General features: G+C 39.7%; 1 non-coding gene across 1 annotated transcript; it reads right to left on the minus strand.

Moving 5' to 3' along the window:
• Nucleotides 1–10,050: 10,050 nt before the first annotated feature.
• trnav-uac (transfer RNA valine (anticodon UAC)) lies at nt 10,051–10,128 on the minus strand. The gene has a single exon. It is a non-coding gene; the product is annotated as a tRNA-Val (tRNA).
• Nucleotides 10,129–17,881: the final 7,753 nt, after the last annotated feature.

Here is a 17,881-nt window from a genome sequence, read left to right on the forward strand (position 1 = left end):
TGACCATTAAGATATTTCTCCTTAACGTAATACTCCCAAACAGGTTAATGTCCTCTAAGTGACGGAGAGACACCATTCGAATATCTGCAGACTGGTTAAAACTTCAGCTTTACTTCACAAAGGGATTTCGTCCCTCTGTGACCAAGAGAAAGTGATCGTGTTTCAATTCAATGAAATTACAATTTTTTTTCTTTCTTCACGTTGACAGCTCTAAATCTGACTGAGAATATCACAGCGAGATGAAAGTATGATTGCTGGATTTGCTAGATAGTCCCCTTTAATATGCAGTCTCCCATGCTGTTCTCTGTCACTCAGAGAGGATAAAATTGATTATTTGTCTGTATAGGCCTGAAAATGTGACATGTCACTCCTTATGCAAATGTATGATGTGAAACCTGACACTTCAAGTCAGCTGACAGAGTGGTCGCAGGAGAGCAGACAGATGGGTCGTGCTGGCACTATAATGCACTGGATCCTACCACGTTCACAGAGCGCTTTGTACACCGGAATGTCAGTTGAAACCGGTCCAGAACCACTCCAGAACCACTATATAGGGGACTTAAAAGATAACTCCACCCATAAAACTATATTTTGCATAAAAAAAATACATCATACGGGGATGATTTCTGTATTTTGAAAGTTACATATCTTGAAAACTTGATTGCTGACAAGTAAAACATTTTGGAACTATGTCAACAATGGACTAATGAAACAAATACCAAAAGATCGTTTTTGGCAGGAATTTTCCTTTAACATCTAAGCCTCCTCGCTCACAGGTCCTTACTCGGATCTTCTGTCTCACAAACACACGTGACGGACCTCTTAACAACATCTATTAGTGTAGTAGTGAGGTTATGAATCCAACTTTCTTCTTTACTTGAAGAGTTTATTTGAAGAGTTTATTTCCAAAACGCTATATCCACAAATTTTACATATTTGTATTTCATCATCATAAATGATTGTCCCCAAAAGAATAGTAAACAAACAAACATTTGATGAACTGGGGACATTTTGTTAGTCCCCACAAGGTCAAATTATTTTTCTAGGGGGTTTAGGGTTAAGGTTGGAATTAGTGTTAGGGTTAGAATTACGTTAACTTCTCTAGGGTATGTGGGACGGTAGCATCCCACCTCGCCAACAGCCAGTGAAATAGCAGAGCGCTAAATTCAAAACAACAAAAATCTCATAATTCAAATTTCTCACACATACAAGTATTATACACCATTTTAAAGATAATCTTCTCGTTAATCCAACCACACTGTCCGATTTCAAAAAGGCTTTACATCGAAAGCATAGCATTAGATTATGTTAGGACAGCACCTAGACAAGAAAAACCACACAGCCATTTTCCAAGCAAGGAGAGGCGTCACAAAAAACAAAAGTACAGCTAAAATGAATCACTAACCTTTGATGATCTTCATCAGATGGCACTCATAGGACTTCATGTTACACAATACATATATGTTTTGATCGATAAAGTTCATATTTATATCCAAAAAACCCATTTTACATTGGCGTGTAGTGTAATGTTCAGAAATGTTTGCCTCCCAAAACTTCCGGTGAATGAGCACATCAATTTACAGAAATACTCATCATAAACGTTGATATAATATACAACTGTTATTCAAAGAATTATAGATACACTTCTCCTTAATGCAACCGCTGTGTCAGATTTCAAAAAAGCTTTACAGCAAAAGCATACTTTGCAATAATCTGAGTATAGCGCTCAGTCACAAAACCAAACCCGCCATTCGGTGGAGTCAACAAAACTCAGAAATAGCATTATAAATATTCACTTACCTTTGATGATCTTCATCGGAATGCACTCCCAGGAATCCCAGTTCCACAATAAATGTTCATTTGTTTCGATAAAGTCCATATTTATGTCCAAATACCTCCTTTTTATTTGCGCGTTCAGTCGAGTAACCCAAATGCACTGTGCTCGCACAGTAAGTTCAGACGAAAAGTCAAAAAAGTTATATTACAGTTCGTAGAAACATGTCAAACGATGTATAGAATCAATCTTTAGGATGTTTTTATCATAAATCTTCCATAATATTCCAACCGGACGATTCCTTTGTCTTCAAAAAGGAAAAGGAACACAGCTAACAGCTAACTCTCACGGGAGCGTGCGCCACTGAACTCATGTCATTTTCTCAGTCATCTGATTCCAAGACCTCTTATTCTCTCCCCATTCACAGTAGAAGCATGAAACAACGTTCTAAAGACTGTTGACATCTAGTGGAAGCCTTAGGAAGTGCAAAATGACCCCACAAACTACAAACCTCCGATTTCCACACTTCCGGGTTGGATTTTTTTCTCAGGTTCTTGCCTGCCATATGAGTTCTGTTATACTCACAGACATCATTCAAACAGTTTTAGAAACTTCAGAGTGTTTTCTATCCAAATATACTAATAATATGCATATCCTACCTTCTGGGCCTGAGTAGCAGGCAGTTTACTACGGGCACGCTTTACATCCAGACGTCAAAATACTGCCCCCTACCCAAGAGAGGTTAAGGGTTAGTGTTAGGGTTAGGAGTTAGGGTTAGGGTTAGGGCTAGGTTTAGGGTTAGGATTAGGAGCTAGGGTTAGGGTTAGGGTTAGGAGCTAGGGTTAGGTTTAGGGTTAAGATTAGGAGCTAGGGTTAGGTTTAGGGTTAGGAGCTAGGGTTAGGTTTAAGTTTAGATTTAGGGTTAGGGTTAGGAGCTAGGGTTAGGTTTAGTGTTCGGTTTAGGGTTAGGAGTTAGAGTTAGGTTTAGGTTTAGTGTTAGGGTTAGGGGTTATGTTTAGGTTTAGGGTTTGGTTTAGGTTTAGATTTAGGGTTAGGTTTAGGGTTAAGGTTGGGAGCTAGGGTTAGGTTTAGGGTTTGGGGTTAGGTTCAATAGGATTTTGAATGGGACTGAATTGTGTATCCCCACAAGGTTAGCTGTACAAGACTGTGTGCTTATAGGTAACCTTCATGTGTGTGTACAATATGTTTGCTTAAAGTTTAGAAAATGTGTTTTTTATGTCCATTGTTTAGCTGGAAAGGAATGTTTGTATCCTGTATATTTGACTGTGATATGTGGTTGTCCCACCTAGCTATCTGGAGATGAATGTACTGACTATGACTGGTCCACCTAGCTATCTGAAGATGAATGTACTGACTATGACTGGTCCACCTAGCTATCTGGAGATGAATGTACTGACTATGACTGGTCCACCTAGCTATCTGAAGATGAATGTACTGACTATGACTGGTCCACCTAGCTATCTGAAGATGAATGTAGTGACTATGACTGGTCCACCTAGCTATCTGGAGATGAATGTAGTGACTATGACTGGTCCACCTAGCTATCTGAAGATGAATGTACTGACTATGACTGGTCCACCTAGCTATCTGGAGATGAATGTACTGACTATGACTGGTCCACCTAGCTATCTGTAGATGAATGTACTGACTATGACTGGTCCACCTAGCTATCTGGAGATGAATGTACTGACTATGACTGGTCCACCTAGCTATCTGGAGATGAATGTACTGACTATGACTGGTCCACCTAGCTATCTGGAGATGAATGTACTGACTATGACTGGTCCACCTAGCTATCTGGAGATGAATGTAGTGACTATGACTGGTCCACCTAGCTATGTGGAGATGAATGTACTGACTGTAAATCACTCTGGATAAGAGCATCTTCTAAATGACAAAAATATAAAATGTAAGCGTTTTACATATATTACCGTATAGATTTTTTAAATGTTTTATATTGTATTACATATAATGATCATGATACTCTGGGCTCTGGGGCTCCCGAGTGGCGCAGCGGTCTAAGGCACTGCATCTCAGTGCATGTAGGCATCATCACAGTCCCTGGTTCAAATCCAGGCTGAATCACATCTGGCTGTGATTGAGAGTTCCAATCTGCGGTGCACAATTGGCACCAGCGTTGTCTGGGGTAGACCGTTGTTGTAAATGACCCTAGTTAAATAAAAGTTACAAATTATGATTGTTTTCAGCAATCGGATTGAATTAAATATAATTTGTTTTTTCAAAACTGAAATATGAGATTCTGATCCTCCGGATAGAGATAAGGATTTCATCATCCATTCTGATCTTAAATCAGGTTTGAATGTAGTTTTTTGCGCTTTTCAAAACTCAAAAAGGTAGTGATTAGGTTCGTTTTGATCACGGTTATCTTCATTCCTCTGGAAAGGTGGATTCAGGGTTGATTTAGATACTGTGAAATGCACTAGAACCAATACATGTCAATGTAACTAATGTGAAAAGGTTTTAAAAAAACGTTCTTACATATGAAAACCGAAGGTTCATTATGTTAAATTGACCCTAGTATAGGTATGTGGTCAGTTGTTATATGGACAAGTATCAAATAAATGGATAGTCCAGATTTTCCATTTGTTATTTTTTGTTATTATTCATATTCTTATTCATATTATTTCCTCCCACTCCATCACTCCTGCCTCGACCTTTTTTAGAGTTGACAAGGCTTCTCATTCAGCATAAATGTTACATGTCCACGACATCCCAGGCGACATCCATCGCTTTATGCGACCTGCAGGCGACAGGCATGGTGGTGTCGCCAGAGCACGGCTCAGCTATTGAGGGTCCTTGGAGAAGCCATTGCAGCTCCAAACACAACAGTCACTCAGTCCCCACAGTACGCTTTCCTGACAACTCTACACCGCAGTGACTAGCCTGGCAGCTGTACAGGTGGTCATACTATCAACAATCTATCTGTTGCTAAGCAACTGCTTGGTAAAGGTTACAGTTAGGGATAGTATTTTGGTGGGGGGGGGTAGGCTTACTGCGTTCATCCACCTCTGGCATGCTCGCCTCCCTACCTCTGCGGAAGCACAGTTCCCGCTCAGCCCAGTCAAAACTGTTCGCTGCTCTGGCACCCCAATGATGGAACAAGCTCCCTCACGACGCCAGGACAGCGGAGTCAATCACCACCTTCCGGAGACACCTGAAACCCCACCTTTTTAACGAATACCTAGGATAGGATAAAGTAATCCTTCTAACCCCCCCCTAAAAGATTTAGATGCACTATGGTAAAGTGGTTGTTCCACTGGATATCATAAGGTGAATGCACCAATTTGTAAGTCGCTCTGGATAAGAGCGTCTGCTAAATGACGTAAATGTATGTTTATGTTTAGGATAGGATAAAGGTTAAGGTTAGGGTTAGAGCTAAAGGTTAAGGTTAGGGTTAGAGCTAAAGGTTAAGGTTAGGGTTAGAGCTAAAGGTTAAGGTTAGGGTTAGAGCTAAAGGTTAAGGTTAGGGTTAGAGCTAAAGGTTAAGGTTAGGGTTAGAGCTAAAGGTTAAGGTTAGGGTTAGAGCTAAAGGTTAAGGTTAGGGTTAGAGCTAAAGGTTAAGGTTAGGGTTAGAGCTAGAGGGTTAAGGTTAGGGTTAGAGCTAAAGGTTAAGGTTAGGGTTAGAGCTAAAGGTTAAGGTTAGGGTTAGAGCTAGAGGGTTAAGGTTAGGGTTAGAGCTAAAGGTTAAGGTTAGGGTTAGAGATAAAGGTTAAGGTTAGGGTTAGAGCTAGAGGGTTAGGGTTAATAGATAGTTATTTCAAATGTTACTGATCGTCTGTAGGCAGTCAAATAAATGTAAATGCTATTCGTCACATGCTTCGGAACCAACAGGTTTTGGACTAACAGTGAAATGCTTACTAACAGGTCCTTCCCGACAATGCAGAGAGAAAGACAATAGCTCGCACATGCTTTTTTCAGTTCTGCCAACTCATTTTCTATAGGATTGAGGTCATGGCTTTGTGATGGCCACTCTAATACCTTGACTTTGTTGTCCTTAAGCCATTTTTCCACAACTTTGGAAGTAAGCTTGGGGTCGTTGTCCATTTGGAAGACCCATTTGCGACCAAGCTTTAACTTCCTGGCTGATGTCTTGAGATGTTGTGTCGATATATCCACATAGTTTTCCTCCCTCATGATGCCATCTATTTTGTGAAGTGCACCAGTCCCTCCTGCAGCAAAGCACCCCCACAACATGATGCTGCCACCCCCGTGCTTCACGGTTGGGATGGTGTTCTTCGGCTTGCACGCCTCCTGCTTTTTCCTCCAAACATAACGATGGTCATTATAGCCAAACGGTTCTATTTTTGTTTCATCCAGAGGACATTTCAGCTCTGAGTACACTACTCAATCAAGGGTTTTTCTTTATTTTTTTACTATTTTCAACATTGTAGAATAATAGTTAAGACATCAAAACTATGAAATAACACATTCAGAATCATGTAGTAAGCAAAAAAGTGTTAAAAAATCTAAATAAATGTAATATTTTAGATCCTTCAAATTCCTTCAAATTGCCACCCTTTGGCTTGATGACAGCTTTGCACACTCTTGTTCTTGTTCTTGTCCTGCTCCTTGAATGTGTCAGCACTAATCTTTAGCTAAGTGCAGATGTTGCCTGTAATCCATAGCTTCTGGTTGGGACATACGGTCACTGTGGTCATAGGAAACGATGGTGGAAACAAACAAAAAAGTTAAGACCAGCTCAAATAAAAATGATTAGAATTGATCAGGATTCACTAAAATGGCACCTATCCACTACACATCATCCAGATAAAGTGTTACCTATTTTTAATCTGACTTTCAAATCAAACTTTGATTTGTCACATGCGCGGAAGACAACAGGTGTAGACTTTACTGTGAAATGCTTTCTTACAAACCCTAAACAAAAAATGCAGTTCAAGAAAGAGTTTACCAAATAAACTAAAGTAAAAAATTAAATAAAAAGTAACAATAAAATAACAATAACGAAGCTATATACAAGGGAATGCATGGATGTCACGGTTGTCGTAGGAATGAGCGGACTAAAGTGCAGCGTGTGTGTGGTTCCACATTTTATTTATACTGTGAAACTATGCAATACATAAACATAAACTGAATTACAACAAACCGTGACGCAGAGGTGAAACATACACTACTCAAAATGAATCTCCCACAAACCCAGGTGGAAAAAAACCCTACTTAAGTATGATCTCCAATTAGAGACAACAAGGACCAACTGCCTCTAATTGGAGATCATCCCAAACAACCCCAACATAGAAATACAAAACTAGAACCTGAACATAGAAATAGAAAACATAGAAAAACACCCCCTGTCACTCCCTGACCTACTCTACCATAGAAAATAACATCTTACTATGGTCAGGACGTGACAACGGAAGATCGCGAACGACCTGTTGGTGACCACTGGGCTAATGAGTCCATATAGCTACAGCTGGTAACCCATGCAACTGTTAATTAGTGTGTGATTAAAACGAGAGCAGCAGTCCTCAGTTCACCTAGAGCAAGACACACACACACCTAGAGCAAGACACACACACACACACACACAACTAGAGCAAGACATGCAGGTTTTAAATGTAATTTAGATTCAGAGAATACAAAGCAGGTTTGTGAAATACTTTGAAATAAAATGTTTCGCCCACAACAATAATTAAAACTCTGAAAATGTGATTGTATTTCTCTACCTCGGCAAAAGAGCTTTTGAAGTGTCTTTTGATTAGATTGAAGGCAGGCATTCTTTAACACATCAACCACCCATGGATTTACTCTCTCTCTCTCTCTCTCTCTCTCTCTCTCTCTCTCTCTCTTTCTCTCTCTCTAAGAGAGAAAGTCGAACAGACACAAACACACCAAAACAATTTAATTGGCTGGTTTGCCAGACGTTGGCCCAGTTTCACTACAGGATTCATCTTTAATCTGTAGTAGGGACACAAAGATGAGTCAACTACAGTATTATTATTAATCAAATTGAGACTATTTACATTGACCCCCCCCCCCCTTGTGTTTTTACACTGCTGCTACTCTCTGTTTATTATCCATGCATTGTCACTCTATCTACATGTACATATTACCTCAATTACCTCAACTAACACACACATTGACTCGGTACCTCCTCATTCCTAGTTGATCACCAAACATTTCTGTAGACAACCCATGGATAAAGGCGTAAAGGCTTGCGTTACTTTTCCTTTCTCTTCGTGTTGCGCTGTTGACGGTAGGTGCACCTGATTCAGAAGACCTGAGCATCGGGTACGAATAGTGTTCCAATTCTGAATAGACAAAACTATGCCTACCTGGAGGACCGGGAGATATGTGACTAAATCGAGTGCCCCTACTTGCGCTCAAATCACCGTGCCTACAGTATTCACCAACCAGGCCACATGATTGCTATAGCTGAACCATATGTTCTATTTGAACCTCTATTTTCTTGCGATTGATAGGAGAGAGAGACCCCCTTGCTCCTTGCCCTATGAGACCTGGTCAACGGTATAGTGCACTATAGAATAGGGTGCCATTTTATGGTCAAAAGCAGTGCACTATAAAATAGAGTGTCATTTACTCCTGTAGTTAATGCGCAGCTGTACTTCCTTGATGTTGTACAGTACAGAGTCTTTACTACAGTACAATCCAATTGCATATTTAGGTTGTGATGCGGCCTGCGCTGTGCGATCTGCTCCGTTCAGCATAGCGTCCCTCTCTTCTCTACAGCTCCCACTGCACTTCCACTCTACAGTACTGTGTGCTCCCTGTGTTCCTACTCTGTACTGTGACTGAGTGGCTGTGTGTGGGACGGCTCCGCTCATCTTGCTCCTCTCCTCTCCTCTCTTCTTCTCTATGCGGTTCGCCCCACAGTGCGCTTATCCAGTTCGCACCCGTTGCTTTTACGCGCCGCTCGACGTCTGCAGACACACACACACACACACACACACACACACAGTAGCCCCGGTCTCTCCCCGCACCGCACGCAACCCCAATCGATGGAGGTAATACTCTGCACGGGAGTCTTTAGCACCGTTGGCAAAACTGCCTTCCTGTGTTACTGCCTAGGTTTTCTTCCTGAATAGGAGAAATTATTATTTTTTTGTCCTCGTTTGATTTTGTTATAAAAATGTGGGATATATCTATTGATTCAGAGCAGCGTCCTTAACGGAGAGCTCGGAATCTTAACGGCTTGGCTGAAGGGAATAACGGAGGAATTATTTCTCTCCTTCCTTCCTTCCTTCCCCGTCTGAACAAGAGGAGTTTGCATGCAAAAGGTGGTTTATTTCGGCAAGGTAAGACACATATTATCTGTATGGGGAAAACACCTAACGTTATGTTCCGGGTGGTGTTGTTGCAGTGTTTTAACGCGACTTTAAACAGTGTCACATTGCGCTGTGTTGATAAGATGGATGTGAGAGGTGGAAACCATAACCCACTCATGTTTTGGGTTATATGAAATATAACAAATGAGTGTATTATTAGGCTACATTGGAATGGACTTTATTGTGGAGAATGGTGCAACGAAAGAGGTGTGCAACAGTTTTTTTTATGGTGGGAACCATCTTGCAAGTTTTGACAGTCTGCAAGCAATATTATCATAAACGTTCCATTAGTGAAATATTAAAATATTTAAGTCAGTTATACAGTTAAGTTTATTTAGAACCTCAATTCACACACCTAATTAAACCAGTACATTAAACTGTAGTCTATTTAACCAATAAAATACGCATATCTTTACCTTTAGGGGATATTTAGGTTTGTAATATACAGTTATTCCTCGCCGTAATCACTCAACGGAGAAGCGAACGCAAATATAAACTTTTGTATCTTCAGTAACATTTCGCTGTCTTTCCCACACTCGCCTTCTTACCAGGAATAACGTATTATTATTCACTAAACACAACAAAAAAAAGACCCACTTGGAGTTGGATTACACATATGTACATAGACGAAAACGATGCACTAACGTATCATGAACGCAAAGAGACAGGAGAGATGTATGTAATGTGTTATTGTCAATTGGATCTCAATTTGTTGTAGTCGAGTGGGTCGAAATGAACTTTTTAGCTACATCCGTAAATATGGCTTCATATCCAGTGCGCGCAGCCTTACATGTTCAGTCATAGCGTCGAGGGAGCTGGGAGCTCAGCCTTGAGAAGATACAATAATATACAAGGCTGATATATTATTTCTCCCTAAATTGTACATTTATCAGTACAGTAGCATAGATTTCATAAATGTTTCTTCTTCCGTACTGGTCCCCCGTGGGAATCGAACCCACACCATGCTGGCGTTGTAAACACCATGCTCTACCAACTGAGCCACACGGGACCGTGGCACATATTACGATCATGTTATACAGTCATAGAAATGTAATCTATAGAGCGGGGACTCTCTATTGACTGTAACTTTAGCATTATGATCATCCGTTTCTGTGTGGAGGGAGTTTAATATAGATCCTCCATTAGGGTAGCCTAAGTCCAGTCAGAGGAACATGTACGTCATCTGTGGATTCGTTTACTCATACAGCCAGAATACAGCTGTTGTTATTTTGGGACAGGAATACAATGCAATACAATACTACAATACAATAGCCTACTTGATTTATTGGCATATTTGCATGGAACACACACACATGAGCCTTATTTAATTGATTGACAATAACTAACTAAATTAGCTTTTATTCAGGAGTAGGATATGAAATGAAATCACCAGAAAAACAGATCTCAATATCATCTATGATGGCAAGTGAAAGGAAACAAATGGGATTATATTATATTATATTATATTATATTATATATATACATATATATATATATATATATATATATATATATATATATATATATATATATATATATATATATATACACACTGCTCAAAAAATAAAGGGAACACTTAAACAACACAATGTAACTCCAAGTCAATCACACTTCTGTGAAATCAAACTGTCCACTTAGGAAGCAACACTGATTGACAAACAATGTCACATGCTGTTGTGCAAATGGAATAGACAACAGGTGGAAATTATAGGCAATTAGCAAGACACCCCCAATAAAGGAGTGGTTCTGCAGGTGGGGACCACAAACCACTTCTCAGTTCCTATGCTTCCTGGCTGATGTTTTGGTCACTTTTGAATGCTGGCGGTGCTTTCACTCTAGTGGTAGCATGAGACGGAGTCTACAACCCACACAAGTGGCGCAGGTAGTGCAGCTCATCCAGGATGGCACATCAATGCGAGCTGTGGCAAGAAGGTTTGCTGTGTCTGTCAGCGTAGTGTCCAGAGCATGGAGGCGCTACCAGGAGACAGGCCAGTACATCAGGAGACGTGGAGGAGGCCGTAGGAGGGCAACAACCCAGCAGCAGGACCGCTACCTCCGCCTTTGTGCAAGGAGGAGCAGGAGAAGCACTGCCAGAGCCCTGCAAAATGACCTCCAGCAGGCCACAAATGTGCATGTGTCTGCTCAAAAGGTCAGAAACAGACTCCATGAGGGTGGTATGAGGGCCCGACGTCCACAGGTGGGGGTTGTGCTAACTACAACCCAACACTGTGCAGGACGTTTGGCATTTGCCAGAGAAGAACACTGTTGTTACTATAAGGACTGGAACACTGTGTTGTTGCTATAAGGACTAGAACACTGTGTTGTTGCTATAAGGACTAGAACACAGTGTTGTTGCTATAAGGACTAGAACACTGTGTTGTTGCTATAAGGACTAGAACACTGTGTTGTTGCTATAAGGACTAGAACACTGTGTTGTTGCTATAAGGACTAGAACACTGTGTTGTTGCTATATGGACTAGAACACTGTGTTGTTGCTATAAGGACTAGAACTCTGTGTTGTTGCTATAAGGACTAGAACACTGTGTTGTTGCTATAAGGACTAGAACACTGTGTTGTTGCTATAAGGACTAGAACACTGTGTTGTTGCTATAAGGACTAGAACACTGTGTTGTTGCTATAAGGACTAGAACACTGTGTTGTTGCTATAAGGACTAGAACACTGTGTTGTTGCTATAAGGAATAGAACACTGTGTTGTTGCTATAAGGAATAGAACACTGTGTTGTTGCTATATGGACTAGAACACTGTGTTGTTGCTATAAGGACTAGAACACTGTGTTGTTACTATAATGACTAAAACACTGTGTTGTTACTATATGGACTAGAACAATGTGTTGTTGCTATAAGGACAAGAACACTGTGTTGTTACTATAATGACTAGAACACTGTGTTGTTGCTATAAGGACTAGAACTCTGTGTTGTTGCTATAAGGACTAGAACACTGTGTTGTTGCTATAAGGACTAGAACACTGTGTTGTTGCTATAAGGACTAGAACACTGTGTTGTTGCTATAAGGACTAGAACACTGTGTTGTTGCTATAAGGACTAGAACACTGTGTTGTTGCTATAAGGACTAAAACACTGTGTTGTTACTATATGGACTAGAACAATGTGTTGTTGCTATAAGGACAAGAACACTGTGTTGTTACTATAATGACTAGAACACTGTGTTGTTGCTATAAGGACTAGAACACTGTGTTGTTGCTATAAGGACTAGAACACTGTGTTGTTGCTATAAGGACTAGAACACTGTGTTGTTGCTATAAGGACTAGAACACTGTGTTGTTGCTATAAGGACTAGAACACTGTGTTGTTGCTATAAGGACTAGAACACTGTGTTGTTGCTATAAGGACTAGAACACTGTGTTGTTGCTATAAGGAATAGAACACTGTGTTGTTGCTATATGGACTAGAACACTGTGTTGTTGCTATAAGGACTAGAACACTGTGTTGTTACTATAATGACTAAAACACTGTGTTGTTACTATATGGACTAGAACAATGTGTTGTTGCTATAAGGACAAGAACACTGTGTTGTTACTATAATGACTAGAACACTGTGTTGTTGCTATATGGGCTAGAACACTGTGTTGTTACTATAATGACTAGAACACTGTGTTGTTGCTATATGTGCTATAACACTGTGTTGTTGCTATAAGGACTAGAACACTGTGTTGTTGCTATAAGGACTAGAACACTGTGTTGTTGCTATAAGGACTAGAACACTGTGTTGTTACTATAAGGACTAAAACACTGTGTTGTTGCTATATGGACTAGAACACTGTGTTGTTGCTATATGGACTAGAACACTGTGTTGTTGCTATAAGGACTAGAACAGTGTGTTGTTGCTATATGGACTAGAACACTGTGTTGTTGCTATATGGACTAGAACACTGTGTTGTTGCTATATGGACTAGAACAGTGTGTTGTTGCTATATGGACTAGAACATTGTGTTGTTGCTATAAGGACTAAAACACTGTGTTGTTGCTACATGGACTAGAACACTGTGTTGTTGCTATATGGACTAGAACACTGTGTTGTTGCTATAAGGACTAAAACACTGTGTTGTTGCTATATGGACTAGAGCACTGTGTTGTTGCTATATGGACTAGAACACTGTGTTGTTGCTATAAGGACTAGAACACTGTGTTGTTGCTATAAGGACTAGAACACTGTGTTGTTGCTCTATGGACTAGAACACTGTGTTGTTACTATGAGGACTAGAACACTGTGTTGTTGCTATATGGACTAGAACACTGTGTTGTTGCTATAAGGACTAGAACACTGTGTTCTTGCTATAAGGACTAGAACACTGTGTTGTTGCTATAATGACTAGAACACTGTGTTGTTGCTATATGGGCTAGAACACTGTGTTGTTACTATAATGACTAGAACACTGTGTTGTTGCTATAAGGACTAGAACACTGTGTTGTTACTATAATGACTAAAACACTGTGTTGTTACTATATGAACTAGAACAATGTGTTGTTGCTATAAGGACTAGAACACTGTGTTGTTACTATAATGACTAGAACACTGTGTTGTTGCTATATGGGCTAGAACACTGTGTTGTTACTATAATGACTAGAACACTGTGTTGTTGCTATATGTGCTATAACACTGTGTTGTTGCTATAAGGACTAGAACACTGTGTTGTTGCTATAAGGACTAGAACACTGTGGTGTTACTATAATGACTAGAACACTGTGTTGTTGCTATATGGGCTAGAACACTGTGTTGTTACTATAATGACTAGAACACTGTGTTGTTGCTATATGGGCTAGAACACTGTGTTGTTGCTATAAGGACTAGAACACTGTGTTGTTGCTATAAGGACTAGAACACTGTGTTGTTGCTATAAGGACTAGAACACTGTGTTGTTGCTATAAGGACTAGAACACTGTGGTGTTACTATAATGACTAGAACACTGTGTTGTTGCTATATGGGCTAGAACACTGTGTTGTTACTATAATGACTAGAACACTGTGTTGTTGCGATATGGGCTAGAACACTGTGTTGTTGCTATAAGGACTAGAACACTGTGTTGTTGCTATAAGGACTAGAACACTGTGTTGTTGCTATAAGGACTAGAACACTGTGTTGTTACTATAAGGACTAGAACACTGTGTTGTTGCTATAAGGACAATAACACTGTGTTGTTGCTATAAGGACTAGAACACTGTGTTGTTGCTATAAGGACTAGAACACTGTGTTGTTGCTATATGGACTAGAACACTGTGTTGTTGTTATAAGGACTAGAACAGTGTGTTGTTGCTATATGGACTAGAACACTGTGTTGTTGCTATATGGACTAGAACACTGTGTTGTTGCTATATGGACTAGAACAGTGTGTTGTTGCTATATGGACTAGAACAGTGTGTTGTTGCTATAAGGACTAAAACACTGTGTTGTTGCTATATGGACTAGAACACTGTGTTGTTGCTATAATGACTAGAACACTGTGTTGTTGCTATATGGGCTAGAACACTGTGTTGTTACTATAATGACTAGAACACTGTGTTGTTGCTATATGGGCTAGAACACTGTGTTGTTGCTATAAGGACTAGAACACTGTGTTGTTGCTATAAGGACTAGAACACTGTGTTGTTGCTATAAGGACTAGAACACTGTGTTGTTACTATAAGGACTAGAACACTGTGTTTTTGCTATAAGGACTATAACACTGTGTTTTTGCTATAAGGACTAGAACACTGTGTTGTTGCTATAAGGACTATAACACTGTGTTGTTGCTATAAGGACTAGAACACTGTGTTGTTGCTATAAGGACTAGAACACTGTGTTGTTGCTATAAGGACTAGAACACTTTGTTGTTGCTATAAGGACAATAACACTGTGTTGTTGCTATAAGGACTAGAACACTGTGTTGTTGCTATAAGGACAATAACACTGTGTTGTTGCTATAAGGACTAGAACACTGTGTTGTTGCTATAAGGACTAGAACACTGTGTTGTTGCTATATGGACTAGAACACTGTGTTGTTGCTATAAGGACTAGAACAGTGTGTTGTTGCTATATGGACTAGAACACTGTGTTGTTGCTATATGGACTAGAACACTGTGTTGTTGCTATATGGACTAGAACAGTGTGTTGTTGCTATATAGATTAGAACAGTGTGTTGTTGCTATAAGGACTAGAACACTGTGTTGTTGCTATATGGACTAGAACACTGTGTTGTTGCTATATGGACTAGAACACTGTGTTGTTGCTATAAGGACTAGAACACTGTGTTGTTGCTATAAGGACTAGAACACTGTGTTGTTGCTCTATGGACTAGAACACTGTGTTGTTACTATAAGGACTAGAACTCTGTGTTGTTGCTATATGGACTAGAACACTGTGTTGTTGCTATAAGGACTAGAACACTGTGTTGTTGCTATAAGGACTAGAACACTGTTTTGTTGCTATAATGACTAGAACACTGTGTTGTTGCTATATGGGCTAGAACACTGTGTTGTTACTATAATGACTAGAACACTGTGTTGTTGCTATATGGGCTAGAACACTGTGTTATTGCTATAAGGACTAGAACACTGTGTTGTTGCTATAAGGACTAGAACACTGTGTTGTTGCTATAAGGACTATAACACTGTGTTGTTGCTATAAGGACTAGAACACTGTGTTGTTGCTATAAGGACTATAACACTGTGTTGTTGCTATAAGGACTATAAGACTGTGTTGTTGCTATAAGGACTAGAACACTGTGTTGTTGCTATAAGGACTATAACACTGTGTTGTTGCAATAAGGACTAGAACACTGTGTTGTTGCTATAAGGACAATAACACTGTGTTGTTGCTATAAGGACTAGAACACTGTGTTGTTGCTATAAGGAGTATAACACTGTGTTGTTGCTATAAGGACTACAACACTGTGTTGTTGCTATAAGGACAATAACACTGTGTTGTTGATATAAGGACTAGAACACTGTGTTGTTTCTATAAGGACAATAACACTGTGTTGTTGCTGTAAGGACTAGAACACTGTGTTGTTGCTATAAGGACAATAACACTGTGTTGTTGCTATAAGGACTAGAACACTGTGTTGTTGCTATAAAGACTAGAACACTGTGTTGTTGCTATATGGACTAGAACACTGTGTTGTTGTTATAAGGACTAGAACAGTGTGTTGTTGCTATATGGACTAGAACACTGTGTTGGTGCTATATGGACTAGAACACTGTGTTGTTGCTATATGGACTAGAACAGTGTGTTGTTGCTATATGGACTAGAACAATGTGTTGTTGCTATAAGGACTAAAACACTGTGTTGTTGCTATATGGACTAGAACACTGTGTTGTTGCTATAATGACTAGAAGACTGTGTTGTTGCTATATGGGCTAGAACACTGTGTTGTTACTATAATGACTAGAACACTGTGTTGTTGCTATATGGGCTAGAACACTGTGTTGTTGCTATAAGGACTAGAACACTGTGTTGTTGCTATAAGGACTAGAACACTGTGTTGTTGCTATAAGGACTAGAACACTGTGTTGTTGCTATAAGGACTAGAACACTGTGTTGTTACTATAAGGACTAGAACACTGTGTTTTTGCTATAAGGACTATAACACTGTGTTGTTGCTATAAGGACTAGAACACTGTGTTGTTGCTATAAGGACTAGAACACTGTGTTGTTGCTATAAGGACTAGAACACTGTGTTGTTGCTATAAGGACTAGAACACTTTGTTGTTGCTATAAGGACAATAACACTGTGTTGTTGCTATAAGGACTAGAACACTGTGTTGTTGCTATAAGGACAATAACACTGTGTTGTTGCTATAAGGACTAGAACACTGTGTTGTTGCTATAAGGACTAGAACACTGTGTTGTTGCTATATGGACTAGAACACTGTGTTGTTGCTATAAGGACTAGAACAGTGTGTTGTTGCTATATGGACTAGAACACTGTGTTGTTGCTATATGGACTAGAACACTGTGTTGTTGCTATATGGAATAGAACAGTGTGTTGTTGCTATATAGATTAGAACAGTGTGTTGTTGCTATAAGGACTAGAACACTGTGTTGTTGCTATATGGACTAGAACACTGTGTTGTTGCTATATGGACTAGAACACTGTGTTGTTGCTATAAGGACTAGAACACTGTGTTGTTGCTATAAGGACTAGAACACTGTGTTGTTGCTCTATGGACTAGAACACTGTGTTGTTACTATAAGGACTAGAACACTGTGTTGTTGCTATATGGACTAGAACACTGTGTTGTTGCTATAAGGACTAGAACACTGTGTTGTTGCTATAAGGACTAGAACACTGTGTTGTTGCTATAATGACTAGAACACTGTGTTGTTGCTATATGGGCTAGCACACTGTGTTGTTACTATAATGACTAGAACACTGTGTTGTTGCTATATGGGCTAGAACACTGTGTTATTGCTATAAGGACTAGAACACTGTGTTGTTGCTATAAGGACTAGAACACTGTGTTGTTGCTATAAGGACTAGAACACTGTGTTGTTGCTATAAGGACTAGAACACTGTGTTGTTGCTATAAGGACTATAACACTGTGTTGTTGCTATAAGGACTATAACACTGTGTTGTTGCTATAAGGACTAGAACACTGTGTTGTTGCTATAAGGACTAGAACACTGTGTTGTTGCTATAAGGACAATAACACTGTGTTGTTGCTATAAGGACTAGAACACTGTGTTGTTGCTATAAGGACTAGAACACTGTGTTGTTGCTATAAGGACTAGAACACTGTGTTG

Source organism: Salmo salar, chromosome ssa29 (genome assembly GCF_905237065.1).
Source record: "Salmo salar chromosome ssa29, Ssal_v3.1, whole genome shotgun sequence".
Taxonomy (NCBI): Eukaryota; Metazoa; Chordata; class Actinopteri; order Salmoniformes; family Salmonidae; genus Salmo; species Salmo salar.